The following is a 22340-nucleotide window of genomic DNA, read 5'->3' as shown; positions in this document are numbered from 1 at the left end:
ACAATAAAACTATACTTAATTAATTTTTCCTTATTTGTTCAGGATTTTGTTAATTAGGAAGTTGGTTAAAATTTGTAGAAAAAAATAAGTTAATTTTAAACATAGAGAAAGGACACTTGTCTATAGCTATTTTATGAAGTTACACATGTTACACTGTACTTGTCTCTAAATTCTTTTAAATAAGATAAAAAAAATTCAAGCTTTTAAAAAGATCACCAAAATTATCTTTTTGTGAGGATAAAAAGTTGTAAAAAAGACTTTGATATTGCAATATACAATGTAATCATAAGTAATCTAAAGTAATCATGATTACTTTCAAGAAAAGTAATCTAATGTAATCGATTACTTGTGAAATAGGGTGTACTTGTAATGTAATCGATTACATTTTATTGGCAAAGTAATTGTAATTTAATCGATTACATTCTTAAGTAATCGACCCCATCCCTGGTCTCCATACTTCTTGCTTAAGAATATATATGTTTAGGTATTTATTTTGAGTTATGGGAAAAGTTAAAGAGGGTCTTAGTAGCAGTGTTGGTAGGGTGCCTTGGTCATCTTTTTCTGTATTCTTTATTTTTGATACTATTTTTCACTGTTGCTTTATATCCTAAAATTGTGAATTTACTGAGCACAGCTGTTTTGTGCTGTATTGCCATCAAGCACAGCAGGGGTAGAAAGGTGAAACTGGTAAAATGTGGTAGACCATAGAAATAGTATGAAACAGATCTCCTTTCAAAACATACTGCATATAAAGTTCAACTGTGCCAAGCAATGATAAAAAAACTTGTGTGACAAGCTGCTTGACAAGTTTTTCAGCCTTAAAAGTAGAAAGATAGAGTTCTATATGGGCTAAAGATGTTGTTCTTGTATAACCTGTGATTCAACGAATAAACACAAATGTTTGATTAACATCTTTTATTAAAATATGCCCTTTTCATATTATCATATCGCGCGTTAAATGCCCTTTTTCAGATTTGGCACCCTGCCCTTTTGAAAACCTAGCTGGAACACTGTGACGTCATAATTTAAATAACGTCACAACTAAATCCCTAACAACAGAACCAAAATCGGAAACGTTACGGTATTTCCGTTTCTTTTTTTTATAAACAAATATTTTTAAAAGTTACAAATAAATAATTCATACAGACTTTGTCCCCATTTACAGGTAATGCCTGCCTCATATTATCCATTACACCAGTATCTTGGACAATTAATTTTAGGCGAAACAATACTGGTTTGTGCACCGATCATATTCACTGTAAAATATTCCTGAACATGCACACAGTTGCTTACAGTTTCAATCAGTTGCTTACCCGTGCTACACTACAAAAGTAGTGGTACTCCAGATAGTGGAGGAAAGAATAAAGAAGAAGGTAGGATCGACAGTATTGTCTATTGATCAGTATTTGTTTGTGTTTACTTTAGACTTACATTTTATAACAGTCGTACATTTGCAATGTTAAATAATCATAATCTAGGGTAAGACTGTCTGGAAAGTTTCTATAAATATTGTAAATAAGGTTAAAATAGAGACAATCACAAAAATGGCGCTCTGTTTCTTCTTTCTCCGTTATGATCTATTTCACATAGACGTTTGAAAGGTAAATGTCAAATTCGCCCCATCACATACTCGCCCCACACAGTGTCGGCACCATTTAAAATAAATTGTCGACACCGTACATTGACCTATAATGGTTTACTTTTTTAAATTGTTATTTGGATGGAGAGTTGTCTCCTTGGCACTCACACCACATCTTCCTATATCTATTAGGAATAAGCTTAATGGGAACGAGATGTTCCAATGCTAATTACAGCTAATACATATCATTGACTTTTCATACGTGGATTGTATTAACTTGAACTAATCACAAACTTTACTGTGACAAATTGTTGTCGCCGCTGTTCCCGCCGAAAGGCATTATACCAAGTCTCGCGTAAGTTTTTGACTCCGTCAAGGCGAGAGTCACACTTTTGCTTAAAATACCTATACGACTAGGATAAAAAGAACTACAATCACGTGAGCGTATTTCCAATGATAGCTAAAGTGTTTAAAACTAGTACTGAACTCTGGAAAATCAGCTTACAGATTTTTTTTAGCTGTTTGATAAGTCCGTAGGTAACCTACTACAAGGCTTAATTTCTATCACCAAGGCTAGGACTCACTATACTGATACTATTCCTAGATCCAATGTACATTCATTTTCCAATCATGACTTTCCCGTTCTTCATCCCAGTCGATCCCATGTTACAGGCTCTACTTGTCGTGTTTTAACAATTTTTTAGTATTTTATATATTTCTCTGTGTCTGTTGCCTTATGTGTTTTAAAGGTGTTCTACATCATTGGAATTGAGCAATGTTATTAACTAATAATTTGACATCTCCCTTGTGATGTGTGTGGGTTTTTTTTTAAATATTATTGTGAATACAGTGATATACTGGTATTGTCTATATGGGCTCTGTTCGTAATGTTATACAATCCATCTGTACATTTAGCTTAAAAGATGTGTCTATTTTTCTATTCATATAGCTTTTCAACTGCTTTGGTTCTAATACATTCTTGGCTATCAAATATTCGGCTTAGAGCACTCCTGATGAAGGTAAATCCAGAAAAACGCTTCTGACACAAGGATTTTATAATGTGTTTTTTAGCCTTGTTGTATAAACTCTTTTTTCTTATTATTGTTTTGATCTCTCTGTTGGTCCATTCAAAGCACGTTTTTATTATTGTTTTGATATCTCTGTTGGTCCATTCAAAGCATTTCTTATTATTGTTTTGATCTCTCTGTTGGTCCATTCAAAGCATTTCTTATTATTAATTTGATCTCTCTGTTGGTCCATTCAAAGCATTTCTTATTATTGTTTTGATATCTCTGTTGGTCCATTCAAAGCAAGTTCTTATTATTGTTTTGATCTCTCTGTTGGTCCATTCAAAGCACGTTCTTATTATTGTTTTGATATCTCTGTTGGTCCATTCAAAGCATTTCTTATTATTGTTTTGATCTCTCTGTTGGTCCATTCAAAGCACGTTCCATATTATTGTTTTGATATCTCTCTGTTGGTCCATTCAAAGCACGTCCTTATTATTGTTTTGATATCTCTCTGTTGGTCCATTCAAATCACGTCCTTATTATTGTTTTGATCTCTCTGTTGGTCCATTCAAAGCACGTTCCATATTATTGTTTTGATCTCTCTGTTGGTCCATTCAAAGCATTTCTTATTATTGTTTTGATCTCTCTGTTGGTCCATTCAAAGCATGTTCTAATTATTGTTTTGATCTCTCTGTTGGTCCATTCAAAGCACGTTCTTATTATTGTTTTGATCTCTCTGTTGGTCCATTCAAAGCATTTCTTATTATTGTTTTGATCTCTCTGTTGGTCCATTCAAAGCACGTTCTTATTATTGTTTTGATCTCTCTGTTGGTCCATTCAAAGCATTTCTTATTATTGTTTTGATATCTCTCTGTTGGTCCATTCAAAGCAGGTTCTTATTATTATTTCGATCTCTCTGTTGGTCCATTCAAAACATGTTCCATATTATTGTTTTGATCTCTCTGTTGGTCCATTCAAAGCACGTTCTTATTATTGTTTTGATCTCTCTGTTGGTCCATTCAAAGCACGTTCTTATTATTGTTTTGATCTCTCTGTTGGTCCATTCAAAGCACGTTCTTATTATTGTTTTGATATCTCTCTGTTGGTCCATTCAAAGCATTTCTTATCATTGTTTTGATCTCTCTGTTGGTCCATTCAAAGCACGTTCCATATTATTCTTTTGATATCTCTGTTGGTCCATTTAAAGCACGTTCTTGTTATTGTTTTGATATCTCTGTTGGTCCATTCAAAGCACGTTCTTATTATTGTTTCGATCTCTCTGTTGGTCCATTCAAAGCATTTCTTATTATTGTTTTGATCTCTCTGTTGGTCCATTCAAAGCACGTTCCATATTATTGTTTTGATCTCTCTGTTGGTCCATTCAAAGCACGTTCTTATTATTGTTTTGATCTCTCTGTTGGTCCATTCAAAGCATTTCTTATTATTGTTTTGATATCTCTCTGTTGGTCCATTCAAAGCAGGTTCTTATTATTATTTCGATCTCTCTGTTGGTCCTGTAACGTGTAACCAGGCGTTTATATCTCAAACGTCCGTTCCAGTAAATACTTGGATCCAAGTTGTCCACAAACAATACGGTAATACTAAGAACTACAACTATCTATGTTATGCACAATGAACTAAAATATACACACTGACTCTTTGTCGAAATAAAGTAACAACGGACAATTATATATATACAAATATAATACAATAAACCAGCCTGTCCTCAAGATGGGACGATGTGTCACTTATAGACAGTATAGCTGGTACAGCTTGTCCTCCGAATGGGACAGTCTGTCAATACAAAACAGAGAGGTCTGATACAACTTGTCCTCCGAGTGGGACAATCTGTCACTATCAGACAGTGCGGGCTGGAACAACTTGTCCTCCGAGTGGGACAACTGTCACTACCAGACAGTACGGGCTGGTACAGCCTGTCCTCCGAGTGGGACAGTCTGCTATGTCAATCCTGTCAACGTGTACGTCCACTCTGTACCCAGTACGAGGTGTCCTCTGAATATCAAGGCTCTTCTAGCACTTAATATATCCGACGTACGCTCAGTTGAAGGATGACAGCTCATCGACAGCCAACCGACCGCCTCTAGTGCCGTTTCTCACTCTCTTATATACTCTTGGTCGATACTACTATTTCCTGGAAAGGGGTGTTCTCAATATGTTACCCTTATGGAGCATAGAGAGTCTCTTATGATCACCCCTATAACTTTCGACCCGGCCACTAATTTCCCCGCCAAACGTCTAAATCCACACAACGCTTCTTTCTGTATAAAATATGCATATATAATACAAGATTCTCCAGATTTATAACCATAACGACCAATAAACATTACAGTCCATTCAAAGCATGTTCCATATTATTGTTTTGATCTCTCTGTTGGTCCATTCAAAGCACGTTCTTATTATTTTTTTGATCTCTCCGTTGGTCCATTCGAAGCATTTCTTATTATTGTTTTGATCTCTCTGTTGGTCCATTCAAAGCACGTTCCATATTATTCTTTTGATATCTCTGTTGGTCCATTTAAAGCACGTTCTTGTTATTGTTTTGATATCTCTGTTGGTCCATTCAAAGCACGTTCTTATTATTGTTTCGATCTCTCTGTTGGTCCATTCAAAGCATTTCTTATTATTGTTTTGATCTCTCTGTTGGTCCATTCAAAGCACGTTCCATATTATTGTTTTGATCTCTCTGTTGGTCCATTCAAAGCACGTTCTTATTATTGTTTTGATCTCTCTGTTGGTCCATTCAAAGCATTTCTTATTATTGTTTTGATATCTCTCTGTTGGTCCATTCAAAGCAGGTTCTTATTATTATTTCGATCTCTCTGTTGGTCCTGTAACGTGTAACCAGGCGTTTATATCTCAAACGTCCGTTCCAGTAAATACTTGGATCCAAGTTGTCCACAAACAATACGGTAATACTAAGAACTACAACTATCTATGTTATGCACAATGAACTAAAATATACACACTGACTCTTTGTCGAAATAAAGTAACAACGGACAATTATATATATACAAATATAATACAATAAACCAGCCTGTCCTCAAGATGGGACGATGTGTCACTTATAGACAGTATAGCTGGTACAGCTTGTCCTCCGAATGGGACAGTCTGTCAATACAAAACAGAGAGGTCTGATACAACTTGTCCTCCGAGTGGGACAATCTGTCACTATCAGACAGTGCGGGCTGGAACAACTTGTCCTCCGAGTGGGACAACTGTCACTACCAGACAGTACGGGCTGGTACAGCCTGTCCTCCGAGTGGGACAGTCTGCTATGTCAATCCTGTCAACGTGTACGTCCACTCTGTACCCAGTACGAGGTGTCCTCTGAATATCAAGGCTCTTCTAGCACTTAATATATCCGACGTACGCTCAGTTGAAGGATGACAGCTCATCGACAGCCAACCGACCGCCTCTAGTGCCGTTTCTCACTCTCTTATATACTCTTGGTCGATACTACTATTTCCTGGAAAGGGGTGTTCTCAATATGTTACCCTTATGGAGCATAGAGAGTCTCTTATGATCACCCCTATAACTTTCGACCCGGCCACTAATTTCCCCGCCAAACGTCTAAATCCACACAACGCTTCTTTCTGTATAAAATATGCATATATAATACAAGATTCTCCAGATTTATAACCATAACGACCAATAAACATTACAGTCCATTCAAAGCATGTTCCATATTATTGTTTTGATCTCTCTGTTGGTCCATTCAAAGCACGTTCTTATTATTTTTTTGATCTCTCCGTTGGTCCATTCGAAGCATTTCTTATTATTGTTTTGATCTCTCTGTTGGTCCATTCAAAGCACGTTCTAATTATTGTTTTGATCTCTCTGTTGGTCCATTCAAAGCATTTCTTATCATTGTTTTGATCTCTCTGTTGGTCCATTCAAAGCACGTTCTTATTATTGTTTTGATCTCTCTGTTGGTCCATTCAAAGCATTTCTTATTATTGTTTTGATATCTCTCTGTTGGTCCATTCAAAGCAGGTTCTTATTATTATTTCGATCTCTCTGTTGGTCCATTCAAAGCATGTTCCATATTATTGTTTTGATCTCTCTGTTGGTCCATTCAAAGCACGTTCTTATTATTGTTTTGATCTCTCTGTTGGTCCATTCAAAGCATTTCTTATTATTGTTTTGATCTCTCTGTTGGTCCATTCAAAGCACGTACTTATTATTGTTTTGATCTCTCTGTTGGTCCATTCAAAGCACGTTCTTATTATTGTTTTGATATCTCTCTGTTGGTCCATTCAAAGCATTTCTTATCTTGTTTTGATCTCTCTGTTGGTCCATTCAAAGCACGTTCTAATTATTGTTTTGATCTCTCTGTTGGTCCATTCAAAGCATTTCTTATCATTGTTTTGATCTCTCTGTTGGTCCATTCAAAGCATTTCTTATTATTGTTTTGATCTCTCTGTTGGTCCATTCAAAGCACGTTCTTATTATTGTTTTGATCTCTCTGTTGGTCCATTCAAAGCATGTTCCATATTATTGTTTTGATCTCTCTGTTGGTCCATTCAAAGCATGTTCCATATTATTGTTTTGATCTCTCTGTTGGTCCATTCAAAGCACGTTCTTATTATTGTTTTGATCTCTCTGTTGGTCCATTCAAAGCATTTCTTATCATTGTTTTGATCTCTCTGTTGGTCCATTCAAAGCATTTCTTATTATTGTTTTGATCTCTCTGTTGGTCCATTCAAAGCATTTCTTATTATTGTTTTGATCTCTCTGTTGGTCCATTCAAAGCATTTCTTATTATTGTTTTGATATCTCTGTTGGTCCATTTAAAGCACGTTCTTATTATTGTTTTGATATCTCTGTTGGTCCATTTAAAGCACGTTCTTATTATTGTTTTGATCTCTCTGTTGGTCCATTCAAAGCACGCTTAACCTGGTTGTATAAACTCTTTACTTTTTCTTATTATTATTTTGATCTCTCTGTTAACTTGGTCCATTCAAAGCACGTTCCACCTGGTTGTCAGAATCGTGGGTGAAATATGTTTTGTTATTTTAAAATAACATGTTGTAATATTTCTTGAAAGTAATTCCATCATTCAGTATTGTATGGTACAATATTTGTTTTTTAAAAGATCATCAATATAATTAAAATATAGATCTCTGATTTCGTTACACTACATAATGTAATATAACGAAATTAGATATATATATTTTAGTTAGATTCAAAGAACACCTCTTTATCAAGGCATTTGTCAACTTCAATCATATTGTCCCTTTTATTTCATCTTTGATTGATATATTTTCAATGTTTGGTGGATTAGTTGTAAATATAAAGTATATATCTAAACTATTGGTTATTTTGCTGTTTGTGATAGACTTTCTTCACTGAAGTGATTCTATGAACTTTTTACTATAATTATTGGGTTTCAAGTTGTCTTTCCTTGAACCTCGCCTGTGTTTCCCATAAAATATATGGCATGTTGAAATCTCCAGTGTCAGAGTGCTAAGTTTAGTAGATTGTCAAAGGGGTATCAAAGAAATGTGTAAAAGCCATCAATGAACTATTTTTTTTTCCAGGTACTAGTATTAAGATGTTTACTGCCTTGATATCAACTTAGTTTGATTCCAGTATATTTACAGTCAGTGACGAGTGTTTCCAGCTATATAGGGTTAAAACTCCACCACCTTCATGTTCATACTTTAAACAATACAATACTTCAAAATATTTGTATCGAAGATTTCAGCACTTGATTTGGTTTATTATCTAAGTGTGTTCGTATGCCTGTATTATATGAGGTTCGTGCATTTCTATTAAGTGTAGTAAATTCTTTCTTTTTGCAGAATGTTCAATCTCCAGCTTTTCGATAGACACACCTATTTTGTTCACATCCATTCTTCCAATAACATCCACATTTAGAAGAAAAAAACCATTGTTCATCCCAAATGGAGGAGTTGCAGACAGTTTGACTGCTTGTCGAAAGATCTGAAATTGTCAATTAACACAGCTGACGGACTCCAAAACTGGGAATCAGTGGCTTCAAACTAATATTTCATATTTTCATCTGATGAAAATAGGGTTGTATTTACTTGTTTTCATCACATTTCCGCATTAAAAAATACTTCATACCTACATTAAACAAATATTTACTTTTTATTTGATTTTTGTCGAGCCTTCGACTTTAGTCGAAAAAGCAAGACTAAGCGATCCTACATTCCGTCGTCGTCAGCGTCGTCGTCGTCGGCGGCGTCCACAAATATTCACTCTGTGGTTAAAGTTTTTGAAATTTTAATAACTTTCTTAAACTATACTGAATTTCTACCAAACTTGGACAGAAGCTTGTTTATGATCATAAGATAGTATTCAGAAGTAAATTTTGTAAAAATAAAATTCCTTTTTTTTCCGTATTCTATTTATAAATGGACTTAGTTTTTCTGCGAGGAAACATTACATTCACTCGGTGGTTAAAGTTTTTAAAATTTTAATAACTTTCATAAACTATCCTTGATTTGTACCAAACTTGGACAGAAGCTTGTTTATGATCATAAGATAGTATCAAGAAGAAAATTTTGTAAAAATAAATTTCCACTTTTCCGTATTTTACTAATAATGGACTTAGTTTTTCTGCGAGGAAACATTACATTCACTCTGTGGTTAAAGTTTTAAAATTTTAATAACTTTCATAAACTATCCTTGATTTGTACCAAACTTGGACAGAAGCTTGTTTATGATCATAAGATAGTATCAAGAAGAAAATTGTGTATCTTATGATCGTTGCGTCACTGTCTATATATATTTGATATAATAGGTTTATACTGTTCAGTAATTGCTATAGAAGCACTGTAATAAAAAAAAAAAAAACGTAGTTTCGAACAGGATAATAATAAGTGCCTGTTTTGTCTTTGTGTGACTTTTAGGAATAATGTTTTAAAAATTCTTCTTATTTTTTCCTGGTTCGATACATGTTATGTTACATTTAATTTTCCCTCAATTATTAGAACTTTTGTGAGTAAGTTTGCTCTTGATCTAAAGACATAAGTATTAAAACAAAGCCTAATTGAGCCTCAAACTTGTTGAGTGAAGACTTTTTTTTTATAGAATTTTTGAATAAAAAAATACTTTTATTTGCAAATTCACTGGATTTAATCAGGGAATTTGTATAACATGTATAAAAGATCTTAAATATTTCAGTGATTTTGTAAAATCCCGACTACGGTCAAAATCATTGATTTGATAAAATCACTTATCAGTTTGACAGTGATTATACAAAATCACTGAAATTTCAGGAATTAAAAAAAATCCCTGAATTTACAAATTGACCGTATCATATATATATATACCTGAAATTTGTCTCATGGTAATTTGTAACAGTTTTAGAGAGATCCATATTCTTAAACACGAGTTATTGTCTGGAAACTAAAAAATGCTTGGTTTTGGCCCTTTTTGGGCCCTTAATTCCCGCATGAAAATTCAGCCAAATCTGTTTAAGAGGATATAAAAACACTTATTTATTCCAATGACCACGAACCTTGTGCTTCCAAAGTTTTTTTTTACTATATATATCTGTCCACCTATTTCAGTCTCCGATATGCCTACTGAAAATTGTTTCAGATGTATATGTTTTGTTAACCTGTTAACCCGGCCTCGCCCGGTTCAGGTCAAATCATTTAACTGTCTTCACTTACAAAACATTACAATATTGTTCATACATATTTCTGTTATTATTTACAGTGAAGATCTAAAGTTATATTTTGATATGATTAACATACATTCCAAAGTTACAAACAACTTAATAGCATGGACTATTGCCGTTTCAAAAGTAGAATTCCCGAAAACTGATTCAACAGTTGTTATATATAACGATATCTACAAAAAATGATCTGATTATTAGGAAATATACAACTCACCTTAATAAAATTGAATTCAGATAAACGAGCTTTCGTACTAGAACAATAAGGTCCGAATGTCGAACCCAACAAATAATATTTGTTTATAGACACATATTATAGTGATTTTCTATTAATAGAAAAGGGAAAATACAGTGTTTACCTGTTTAAACCAGTTTTAACGGAGTGAAGTTAGAATTGACCAGTGAGAATGTGGAAAAACGCCCCTTTAAGCACATTTAGCCACGCCTTGTTACGCCTATCAGTTAAATATGATTTATTTTTAGTAAAGGGAATTTTATTCTGTTCTGGTTTTCTCTAGATGTATCCATTTACTTTAGCAACAGTTCTTTTCTCTGACTTTTACTCCCAAGGCTTGCATTATTAATGCGTTCGATAAATCAACGTTTAACACACAGTCACTTCTCCGTATTCTTTTCAGAGACCGTGTCTGTGATGTAACACAGTATCAAAATCGGCAACCAAAAATAGCAACGGAAATATTACAAGTTTTCTTATAGACTAAAACAATAAATATTTCATGATTTGACATTATGCACGTCCTTCAGTGGACTTCAGTATAGCTCAATTTATTAAAGTATACACGAGACCAAACGTTGCTTTTTGTGTGTGTTTTGTTGTTGTTGTACATTAACTGGTTTTGCGTCATGTTTTTATTTCAATAGATATAGTGTTCACCCCAAAAAGTAAAATCTACGGAAACGTCCACAAATAGTAATCTTTTTAAAATGGCCGGGTAATTAAGATATGTTACAGACATTCATTTCTTTAAAAAATAAAGAATGGTTTTTATAAACAGTTACATGTATGGATTATAGCAAATTTGTTGTGAATATTTAAAGAAATCAAACGTTGTCATTTTGAACCTAGGATTAACATTTAACTTTTTTAAACCAGTTACACGTACTAGCGGATTTATATTATTTATTATTTGGATCCTTTATAAAAAGGTTTTTAGAACATAGTGCAGGGGACTCATAGTCTTTTCAACTTCATTTGATGGTACTTTTGTTGTAAGAGCTAATAGTATTTGTCGTGGTGAAGTCAGAACCCCTGAGTTTTTAAACGGGACGTATTATGGTATATCGTTGTCTGTCCGGCCGTCCGTCGTCAGTATGTCTGAAAATAACTCTGAAAAACACATACTAGTAAACAATTAACACGAAACTTCGGTGAATTGATTATATCTGTAGGACTCAAATCTATGGTGAGTTCCAAATCTATGGCAAATGTGACGTCATGCCATCCAAAATCTATGGCAGATTTTTTACAATCCTAATCTATGCCGGGCAATTGAGGTATGATTGACCTGACAATATAAAATGTAAATGACCCTTACCTTCACCAAGTCCGTGATGTCACTCCATTCCAAGATGTGAATAAAATGACAGGTGATTATAAAACAATTGGTAAAACATTCTTGGGCTTTACACTGCTTGAAAGATTTATATGTTTTCTTTAGAATGAGCCATAAATGAAAATTTTTATAGGCCCAGAAATTATTAAAAAAAATAATTAAAGTAAATTCAATTGACCTAGACTTATTTTTGCATCAATTACATTTTATAATAAACAAGAAATAATAGTAACAGGATAATGTTACGAAGTCTTCCAAACAGAGCTTCCATAATTCGTCATTCTCATGGTCGCCTGACATTGGGCAAAGTCCAGTACAAATTGGTTAGGTCTAGTAAAATGATATGCCTATGTGACGTCTAGGAAATTGACCCTGTATGTCATTCAAATTTTCTTGAAATGACAAACAGCAATAAATATGGTAAAGGGGTGGGTATCTCACCGTTTACAAGTTCTCAAAAAAAGAGGGGGGAGTGATCCCCAGTGGACTCGCTCTTTATTTCATTTGATTTAGTTTATTGTCCCATACAAGACATACAAGAATATATATGGTTTCGGGGTGTGGATCTTAACCGTTTACAAGTTTTCAAAAAGAAGGGGGGTTGACCCCCATGATACCCCCTATATTTCATTTGATTTGTTTTATTGTCACATACCAGAATATATGTGGTGTATGGGCGGGGATCTCGACCGTTTACAAGTTCTCAAACAGAAGGGGGTGGGTGACCCCAGTGACTCCACTATATTTCATTTGACTTGTTATCTTGTCCCATAGATGAATATATATATAGTATATGGTTAAGGGGTAAGTATCGCACCTTTTACAAGTTCTCAAAAAAGAGGGGGGTTTTATAACATCAGAATACTAATAGCTTACGTTTCGTGTAAGTTAAAATTACCGCCGACTTGGACAACTATATATAACTTTATTTCCTCTATCATATAGAGATTTGGTGACACCGTGTACATGCATGAACAATATTCCTGTGCCTTTTGCCATTTGGGAAATGTAAACGACTTGTAATTAGAGATTTTCGGCGATGAAATATTTCATACAATTGTTCTTTGACATCTTAGCCAAAAGCACATAGGATAATAAACTACGAACGGATTTCTATTGAGCACTACTTCTTATGTGCAACTTCAAATTTTTTGGTAGTTCGACGATCATTTAAGGTTTTTCTGGTCATATGTATTGCATTCCAGAATTGAAAGTATGAAAAAAGTGCCAAATTAGTTATTCTAATAACATATTAACCAGCCAGATAATAACAATAGCACTTTTAACACCATTCAGTGGGAAGAACACAAATTTATCTATAGGATGGTAGCATAAGGCAGCTTAACTGCTTAAAAAACGCTTTAGTCTGTTGTTTTTTTTGTGGAATAAAAGCATTGTAAGGCTAAATACAACATTTATAAACAAAAAATCATGAATGTCGGATTAATAATATCTTTCATTCTCTAATACTAACACACCTTGTACATATAGCCTTGAATATTAAACTCAAACTGTTATATGATCTTATATCACGTCTTGTCAGAAAGGAAGTCTGTTTGTTTATATTTTTTTTATCATATTCACTTGAAATAAAGTGGTCAAACTCGAAAAAAAACGATCAAATCACTCGAAAAACCACGATCCTAGCCGGACACTATACCTACCGTGATTATGAGCAACAGGACGGGTGCCCCATGTGAAACAGGGTCTGCTAACCCCCATTTTGATGGGGTTCGTGTTGCTTAGTCTTTATTTTTCCATGTTGTGTTTTGTGTACTATTGTTTGTTTTTGTTTTTGTTTTTTAGCCATGGCGTTGTCAGTTTATTTTCGATTTGTGAATTTGAATGTCCCTCTAGTATCTTTCGCCCCTCTTTTATAAATACAAAACTTTATTTTTTTTCTTAATGATTCTCGTAGGATTTTTCACGTGGGTTTTCATTAAGATTTGTTAATTTTTAGAGTTTTTCTTATTTCTAAAGATAGTTCAGACTGTCCCTGATTTCTAAGACTTTTTGCCCGGTTAATAAATGAAATGAAATTTAAAAAGATTTAATTTTAAGACCAAGTTAACATAATGTTTGTTCCAATTATTTTGCTTAGTAATTTTTTCCAGTATGTAGATGATTGATGGTTGGTTGCTTAACGAAAATTGTACATTGATATTTCCTACCAAATCAAATCAAATCAAATCAAATCGTATTATTGGTGTAAAATCTAAATATTGGATTGTTACCAAGACAAACATGACAATCATTACAAACATACAATATTTAGATTTAAACAACATTCATATCATATAAGACTCCATATTTAGATGTTTTTGGAGGAGGTGATGTAATTGTTATAAAATATATCATAACAAATAGGCCTACTATAAGAAAAATATAAAATAGTCATAACTTTGTTACATCGACTAGTTTTTCGTATCAGCTAGGCTATTTCTTTGCAACAAATGAATGCTCAATATTCAACCAATTTAAAACATAAATCCCTATACAATAATTTCAGTTACGTCATACTCATTAAATGTAAACACAAATGCAATTTTTTCCTTATCAGACATTTGGGTGAAATCTGGAACTATACTCTCTACTTCCTGAAAAAGTTTTTGCCTACATCCTTCTAAAATTTGACGTTTTAAAGCAAAATGATATGATATTCATCTTCTACCTCCTATTTACAGAGAGGACATAATCTTTTTTCCAAAGGTAATTTACGGTGTCTACCCTGTTCAATATGTAGATGACTTATTTTTATAAAATTTGATATCATGTATCGATCTAAATCTATTAATACAAACAGTTCTAATTTGAATTCTTTTTTTAATTTTCTGCGTGTTCTTAGTTTGTTTCCATTAGGGTTATTTTGGTCGTTAAAAAACTGTCTTTCCAGAAATCTGTATACTTTTCAGCTATTTTTTACCTACAGCATTAATAAATTTCCTACCATGCAGATTTGTCGTATTTCCTGTAGTAATTAAACATTTTGCCGTCTGTGATTTTTTTTCGTGAATTTAGTATTTTTTCTTGCCTTTGCTTATATATCTGAAACTGAAAAAGCATGGTATAATGTAGTCTCGGGAAACCACTGATAGCCTAAGAGGGGACCCGCTCCGGTCATGCTTCAGTGATTTCCTAAATAATCAACCAATTTTTTTCCCCAGAAAAAAGGGGGGGACTAGCTGGGCCTCCTCTAAATCCACATCTGTAAATGGAGGCTCTAGGAAGAAACAGCCTATTATTTCAATCGAAAAACTTTATGATTTCTTCAAAACCAAGGAAATATAAAAGAAGACCACGAGCTAGACTCTAAAGAGATTAAAAGAAATGTTAAAAATGATTTATTAAATGAAACGATAACGCCCGATGAAATAATAAGAAATATAAAAAACTTGAAAAATATCAAAGCAAGCGGTGATGATCTGATTATTAGCGAATTCTTCAAAGCCATATGTGCTTCAACAGAAATATCATTAATATCTTTGTAAAGTTATTCAATCTTATATTTGATACAGGAATCATACCAAAAAGTTGGTTATCTGGAAATATACACCCTATATTTAAAAATAAAGGAAATCACCAAGATCCGCAAAATTATAGACCTATCACTATTTTGAGTTGTTTTGGAAAACTGTTTACGTCCATCCTAAATGAACGATTAACACAATATTTCGAAAACTTTTCAATAATACACCAACAATCAGAGAAGTACAGAGGATAAATTATTCATTTTCTGCACTATTGAAGCAAGATTTTTCATTTTCATAAAGGCAAGGGACTGATTATTCATTTTCACAACAATATTTATGATATTCGAAAACATACAATGTTTAACTGATTTGTTTATTATAAATAGTACATGTATAGTCAAGTCATTATGTACCATTTAATCAGAATTAATCATCATCCTCTGCAGAAATGAATCTTTTATATTCCCAACTGCATATACATGTACTGCATACATACATAGTATTCAAGTTGGGTTGTAACTAGGGTACAACCGGGGATGTTCGGACACCTTTATAGAAACAGGCTCCGAAAGTGGTTTTCCGTTGTCAGAATGTGTAAATTGTTTTGTTCCATTTTTGTGGGCATATTATAGTTATGATTTATTCCTCTTTTGTTATAATATCACTTATCAACAGTTAAAAAAATGCATATCCACGGGTAAAACCACCTGTGGGGAACTTCGGACAGTTTCGGGTATGTTCGGACATTGTTTCGGGTAAGTTCGGACGATAATGACATGGCTATGTCAGCCCGTTGGTTTATAGAATGTTAGGAATTTTAACGATCTTATTATGCTTATATAGTTTTGGAACAATGTGTCAATAGTGTATATCAGTTATCCAGGCAACTAAAATATTATATTGAATATACTAAGCTGCTGCTCTTTGACATCTGACGTGAAATATCATTGGTATTTTGTTGATGCATTTCGTAATTTTTTACTGAATAATTCCTGTTGTTGGTAGGGACTGGCTACGGTTACATTGAAATGTAACAATTATTAAAATAAAAATATTGTTACATCGGGGACTAATTGCCGGAATGCAGGCATGGTATGGAACTGATTAATTACGGAATAAACAATAAGATTGAGGGGGAGGATCTTATTCGGGACTCTGGGATCGGGTGTTTTTAAGCTCGGGATTTCGGGGTTGACCATTTCAGGATATCGGTTTTAAATTTATTTAAAGTTGGGATTCCGGGATCAGGACCCCTCCTACCCTCCCTCAATATTTGGGTCAACGATTGGTTGTCTACTCTCAAACAGTGATATATTTAATATATATATGTAACACTCAGAAACGTGTCCTTCCCCCCAAACGTGTCCGATTCCCCCAAACATGTCTAGTTGAAAACTGCGCCAAAGCGTGTCATTTGTATAAACGCCCAAACGTGTCCATTTCTCAACTAACCCCCAAACGTGTCCAATCCCCAAAACGTGTCCATATCAAGCGTTATTTGGTTATTACTATTTCATTAACGTATACTAATTTTACCATTTCATTAGAATATACATAAGCACGTTAGTACTTTTTCAAAACGGAAGAATTAAACTGGCTTAAAGTTGGGGCGTCATTTCGGCTATTTCGTTTGTAAATTGTAAGCAAACATGTTGAGTTAAACAGTACAGTTAACGGGTCAAAGTGTCCTTTTCTCTGCGCGTTAAAACTTTAATGTTCTCTCTAATTATGCATGAAATACTGACAACTGGACAATTCGCAATCAACAGCCTAAAGTTAATTTATTCAGTAGAACTGAAAAAAACATTAAAACTTGTATGTTTTCTCTAATTTGCATGAAATACTTGCAACTGGACAATATGCAACCAGCAGTCTAGAGTTTATCTTAACAAAAGAACAGTAAAAACATTAAAACATGTATGTTAAAATGTAAAAAAAAAACCAAAAAAAAAACAGGTAGCCTATGTTCTCTCTAAATAGAACTGCAAAAACATTAAAACTTGTATGTTCTCTCTAAATATGCATGACATACTTGCAACTGGACAATACGCGATCATCAGTTTAAAGTTTAGTTTAAAGTGTACAGTACAACTGCAAAAACATTAAAACTTGCGAAACTATTGTGCGCTCTAAATATGCATAAAGTACTTGCAACTGGACAATACGTAATCAACATTCTAAAGTTTATTTATACACTACAAAATAAATTTGCATTTAAAACCGGCGTTGATCACATAACAGTAATATTCATAAAAAAAAAGAATCTATAAAACTTATGCATGAAATATTTGGCACTGGACGTTATGTTTCTTATCGTGTGTCTTTAGTGATGGTGGAAACCTAAAATTTATTAAAAACCCGGATAACAAGTTTATAATTTGATGGGCTTTTGAAATACACACAAACTATTGACAAAAGTAAAAAAAAATACTGTTAAAACCCCGCCATGCAATATTCGGATAAATATAAAAGGCATCATCGGAGTTTATAAGTACAAAATAATTAACAAAGTTAACGATTAATTCAACTCCAGAACTATGTGTGTGTTCGCTCTAAACGAATATGAAATACTTGCAACTGGACAATAAACAACTGCAGTCAAAGTTACTTAATAATAACAGATTAATTTTGCAATTATTATAATCATTAAAAACCTACATCGAACTAACTTAATCTGATAAATGACATCTTCATCACGTGTGTCTCCCATCATAGAATTGCCGTAAACGTTATCAGCGATTTTATTTAAGAGATACATGTAAAAGCGCTAAAAGACGTGTAACGTTTTGGCGTTAAATATTGGACACGTTATGGCGAATAACAATTATCGGACACGTTTGGGGGTTATGAAATCGGACACGTTTGGGAAATATTGTACATTTCGGACACGTTTAGGGAGAAAAGACACGTTTGGGAGAATCGGACACGTTTGGGGGAAAGGACACGTTTGGGAGTGTTACATATATACAATGTATTACAGATTACAGTTTATACTGTGTGTTGTTGTTACAGGAAAGACTTCAATGTACGATTGGACTATTATATATATGTATATAAATAAAACCTTTAATGTAACATCTACTATGTTGAATACATTTTTTTAAACTTTGTATTTTCAATGACAGTTCCTACAAATCCAGTAAGCAGTTTTGGAGCATGTTTCTGTCCTGTGCATTTTTTGGTGAACCCACTCCAAGCAGCCAATCTTAAACCATGTGATTGATTGATTTTTGTTGCTTAACGTCCAGTGGCAAATAAACCATTTGTATAACTGTATAAACATTTTGTCTTGGTATTGTTTAAGTTTCGATTCAAACGCATCTCAGATTTTATATTTTCCACTAAAAACAAATTGTGTAATATGGAAAATCTTCCTTTGGTCCATTGTTCAAAGTATAATGACAGTAATAACTGTATGTATGCAATTATATACTGGTACTTAGAAGCGAATATTTTTCTCAGTTCTTGACAACAAACAATTGAACTCAGTGGCGAATCCAGAATGTTTGCCTAAGAGGGGGACCACTCCCATCACGCTTCAGTGATTCCCAATATAACCAACCAATATTTTACAAAAAATGGGGGCCCTGGCTACCTGGGCCCCCCTAAATCCGCCTCTGGATCTATATTTGTTTTCGCTTTGGCACTACTAAACTGTAGCAGTTACGGTGACCTATAGTTGTTAATGTCTGTGTCATTTTGGTCTTTTGTGGATAGTTGTCTCATTGGCAATCATACCACATCTTCTTTTTTATATATGTAGTAGCTGTACCTTTCAGAATATCAAAACAATTAATACTATCATCATATTTCATTAATACAAATATTATGATCTAATATATATTCGTTTAGAAACAAAACTATAGGAGGTTCAAGTTTAATAAATATAGCGTGTCTATTTTAGTATGTATTCATCTCCAATATTGTTTGTCGTCATGCATATATATTTATATATATATATGACACTAATACCATTACCATGATTACGATCTGGTTAAAATGATTGATGTGCGAATAAATTTGGAAAAGTCATTGGTTCAGGTATGTAACTGTTAAATTATTTCTTTTTCTCCTTCTTAACCTTTAAGTTGTTACACTTCTCATCCTTCTTTGCTTTCAATTTCTTACACTTATCATCCTTTTCCTGCTTAGCCTTGCGTTTTTCATTTAGTATTTGTGGACTCGTTAACAGTCTATGGGAAGTTAACCTTCTGCTGTTTTTCTTAGGTGGTTTTGGAATTATAGGCGGCAATTTGAAAATATTCTCCAACTCTGAATTCCATTGAGAAGACCATCCAGTGATATCTTGATGAAGTGATGATTCCACGGTTTCTCCTGCAGTGATTTCCATGTTACCATCATTAAGTGCTGCCAAAATATTTGCAGCATCTAAATCCGATAAGCTAGCCTCTTTAAAAAGTATTTGGAAACATGTTTTGCCGATTCGAGCGAGGCAAATTTTTTTGGGAAGGGTTTTGGAGCCCCTGAAGGCCCAAGAAGCTATAGAACAAATGATGCAAAATCATGCTTTCTGGGTGTTCCGAAGACCCTTTTATAATCTGAAAATGCAAGTTTTGTTTTAATAATTTTTTGACAATATTTTGGTCTCAAAGCAAAATGTATGAATTTAGTAGAAGACTTAGGTTTCTAGGGACAACATCAAAAGACCAATGTGCATAACAAAGCAAAAATGGAATTCACAGAGATATCAATCATCAATCTTATATAAATTTGTATTTTTCCGATATCACACAAACGGTGATGATATTTTATGGATAAAGAACATTAAAAATATATTGGACAATGCTGGATTTTCAAACTTATTTCATGTGCAAAATACAGATCTCACGAAATGGTTACCAAAAAGTATCAAACTTTCGATAAATTGACCAGTTTAAACAAATTTGGAACTCAGCTATTCAGGACACATCAAAATGCATTACTTATACAATATTATTATACAATATTGTATTGTATTGTATTACTTATAGGCTCTTTAAGGAAAAAATAGAATTTGAAAATTATTTCAACATCATCAATGACCGAGACATTTATACACTCTGTAAATTCCGAACATCAAATCATAGACTACCAATAGAAAAGGGGAGATGGCATAACATTGACAAAAGTTAAAGAAAATGTCCATTATGTACGAACAGAGATATCGAAGACGAATACCACTATATTTTTGTTTGCCCGGCTTTGAAAGATGAAAGAAGAAGATTTATTCCAAATGATCTAATAACCAGACATAACATTATTAAATTCAACAAACTGTTTAATTAAAAAAAAAAACAAAGACACTAAGAAACCTCTGCAATTTTATAAGATGTACAAGCTCACTCCTTCTTAACAACCATAATTTATTTACCATACTTATACTTTTTGAAAGTATTTCTTCATACAATTTTAACTTTTATTTTTGACTCTATATATATATATAATATAAGTTTATATTCTTTTATATGTTATCTCATCCGAAATGTTGAATTTTATGCATTTTTAATGCATTTTTATTTTTATGTATATTATTTTAACTTCTCTGTAACCTTTGTATTTGCATGGTTTTATGAGAATATACTATCTATAACTGTAAACAACAGTTACACTAATGGAGGAATTGAATATATAGTTTGATCACAAGGTTTTATGGTGATGGAGCTCGAGCTGATGAGGTTACCCGCAGTGACGATTGAGATTCAACTGTAGAGTATAAGCATATACACATGGGATTGCGGCGGGAAAGAACTTTGTAAACAAAACATTGGTAATGACACATGTTTTTTATGCAATGAAGAGGGTATTTCAATCTTAAGTGTGTATATTATAAGTTTAAATGTATCTTTTTAACAAATTTGTGACAAAAAAGCCTTGCAAATCAAATTATGTCCCAAGCTTCTACAAATCAGAATTAAACTGAGGAGCTGCATGCATTTAAGATCATTTTAAGATTGGATATTTTTACGATTATGATGAGCAAAGTGATTTATGACAGGATCTTTACAAGATATTCTGTTAAGCCCATGGAACATCAGAGTCAATACAATCGGAGAGACCAGATCTATATGATTTCAGAAAAAAAGGGGGAGGGGCATAATTGAAAAAAACACAATGTCACAATATTATTTACATGGAATTAGTTTTAATAGTTTAAGGTAGTTCAGAGGTATATATTTATTTAGATAGAGTTTTCTAATACTTTGCTGCAGGTAAAAATACAAAATTTCCTCATCAGTCCAGATTGAAATAAAAAATTAATTTCCCCATAGGCGACAATGGTAGCCTTTTTTGAGATACAGACTTTAGAAAGTTGATTTTTTTAACGAAACCTTGCTAGAATCAAAGAAAAGTTATTAGGACAGTATTTTTTGGTCGCTAAAATATAGGTTCACGTTGCTTTTCTTTGCGTATTTTGTACTTATCTCCCATATCTATCAATTTTCCCCTTAAAAATACGTGTCTTGTCCTAGTGTTGAAAAGTCATCTCAGTGCCTTTAGGGCTACGGAATAATTTTTATTTTCCCTTTTGTATAAAGCAGAGTGCACGAAGTCTGTAAAAATTAAAAATAACGGGCGCACATATCGACCAATCAGGATTAGCCATACTCTTAATTCTGAATACCATGTTATGCTCATAAAATGGCTGCGCCCATAAAATCTAATGGTGTATTGTAACCTCCAGTATATTTTTTTTCACTAAAAGAGTTATCTCCCCTAAAGGATTTACAGCTCTGATGGGCCAAAAATTTCTCAAATTGAACTTTTTTTCTTAACCTGATTTTTGGGTTTATCTGACTTTAAAAAAATAATTGGTGAAGAAAAAAATCATATGGTCATGATGGTGGTGCACTTCTTTTTTTGCTACAGCCCTTTGAAAGTACTCAATTTTGATGATTTTCCCATTTTTCAGCAATTTTTGTCTATTTTGGGGCTATTATGGTGAAAAAAATCACAGTTCCCCAATTAAACTTTTTTTCATAGTTTCAAAAAGATGGAGTGGACCAATCTGAATAAATTTAACTTAAAAAAAACTAT

General features: G+C 33.2%; 2 protein-coding genes across 11 annotated transcripts in view; one reads left to right on the top strand and one right to left on the bottom strand.

The window, feature by feature from the left end:
* The window catches only part of LOC139484715 (nuclear pore complex protein Nup98-Nup96-like), a 75275-nt gene extending 64699 nt beyond the window's left edge, over positions 1-10576 (bottom strand). For 2 of the 9 annotated variants that reach the window (XM_071268591.1, XM_071268596.1), the window contains exon 1: positions 1432-1586. The gene's annotated coding sequence lies outside the window, so the exon portion shown is untranslated. Of the gene's footprint in view, positions 1-1431; positions 1587-10478 lie in introns of those variants that run through there. The other 7 variants (XM_071268594.1, XM_071268598.1, XM_071268597.1 and 4 more) reach the window with 6 other exon arrangements.
* A 10421-nt stretch (positions 10577-20997) lies between these two features.
* The window catches only part of LOC139484714 (uncharacterized), a 41755-nt gene continuing 40412 nt past the window's right edge, over positions 20998-22340 (top strand). For both annotated transcript variants that reach the window (XM_071268589.1, XM_071268588.1), the window contains exon 1: positions 20998-21072. The gene's annotated coding sequence lies outside the window, so the exon portion shown is untranslated. The remainder of the gene's footprint in view (positions 21073-22340) is intronic.

This window comes from Mytilus edulis, chromosome 8 (assembly GCF_963676685.1).
Source record: "Mytilus edulis chromosome 8, xbMytEdul2.2, whole genome shotgun sequence".
Lineage (NCBI taxonomy): Eukaryota > Metazoa > Mollusca > Bivalvia > Mytilida > Mytilidae > Mytilus > Mytilus edulis.
The sequence above is the reverse complement of the archived record's forward strand: the minus strand, read 5'-3'. Positions and strand labels throughout refer to the sequence as shown.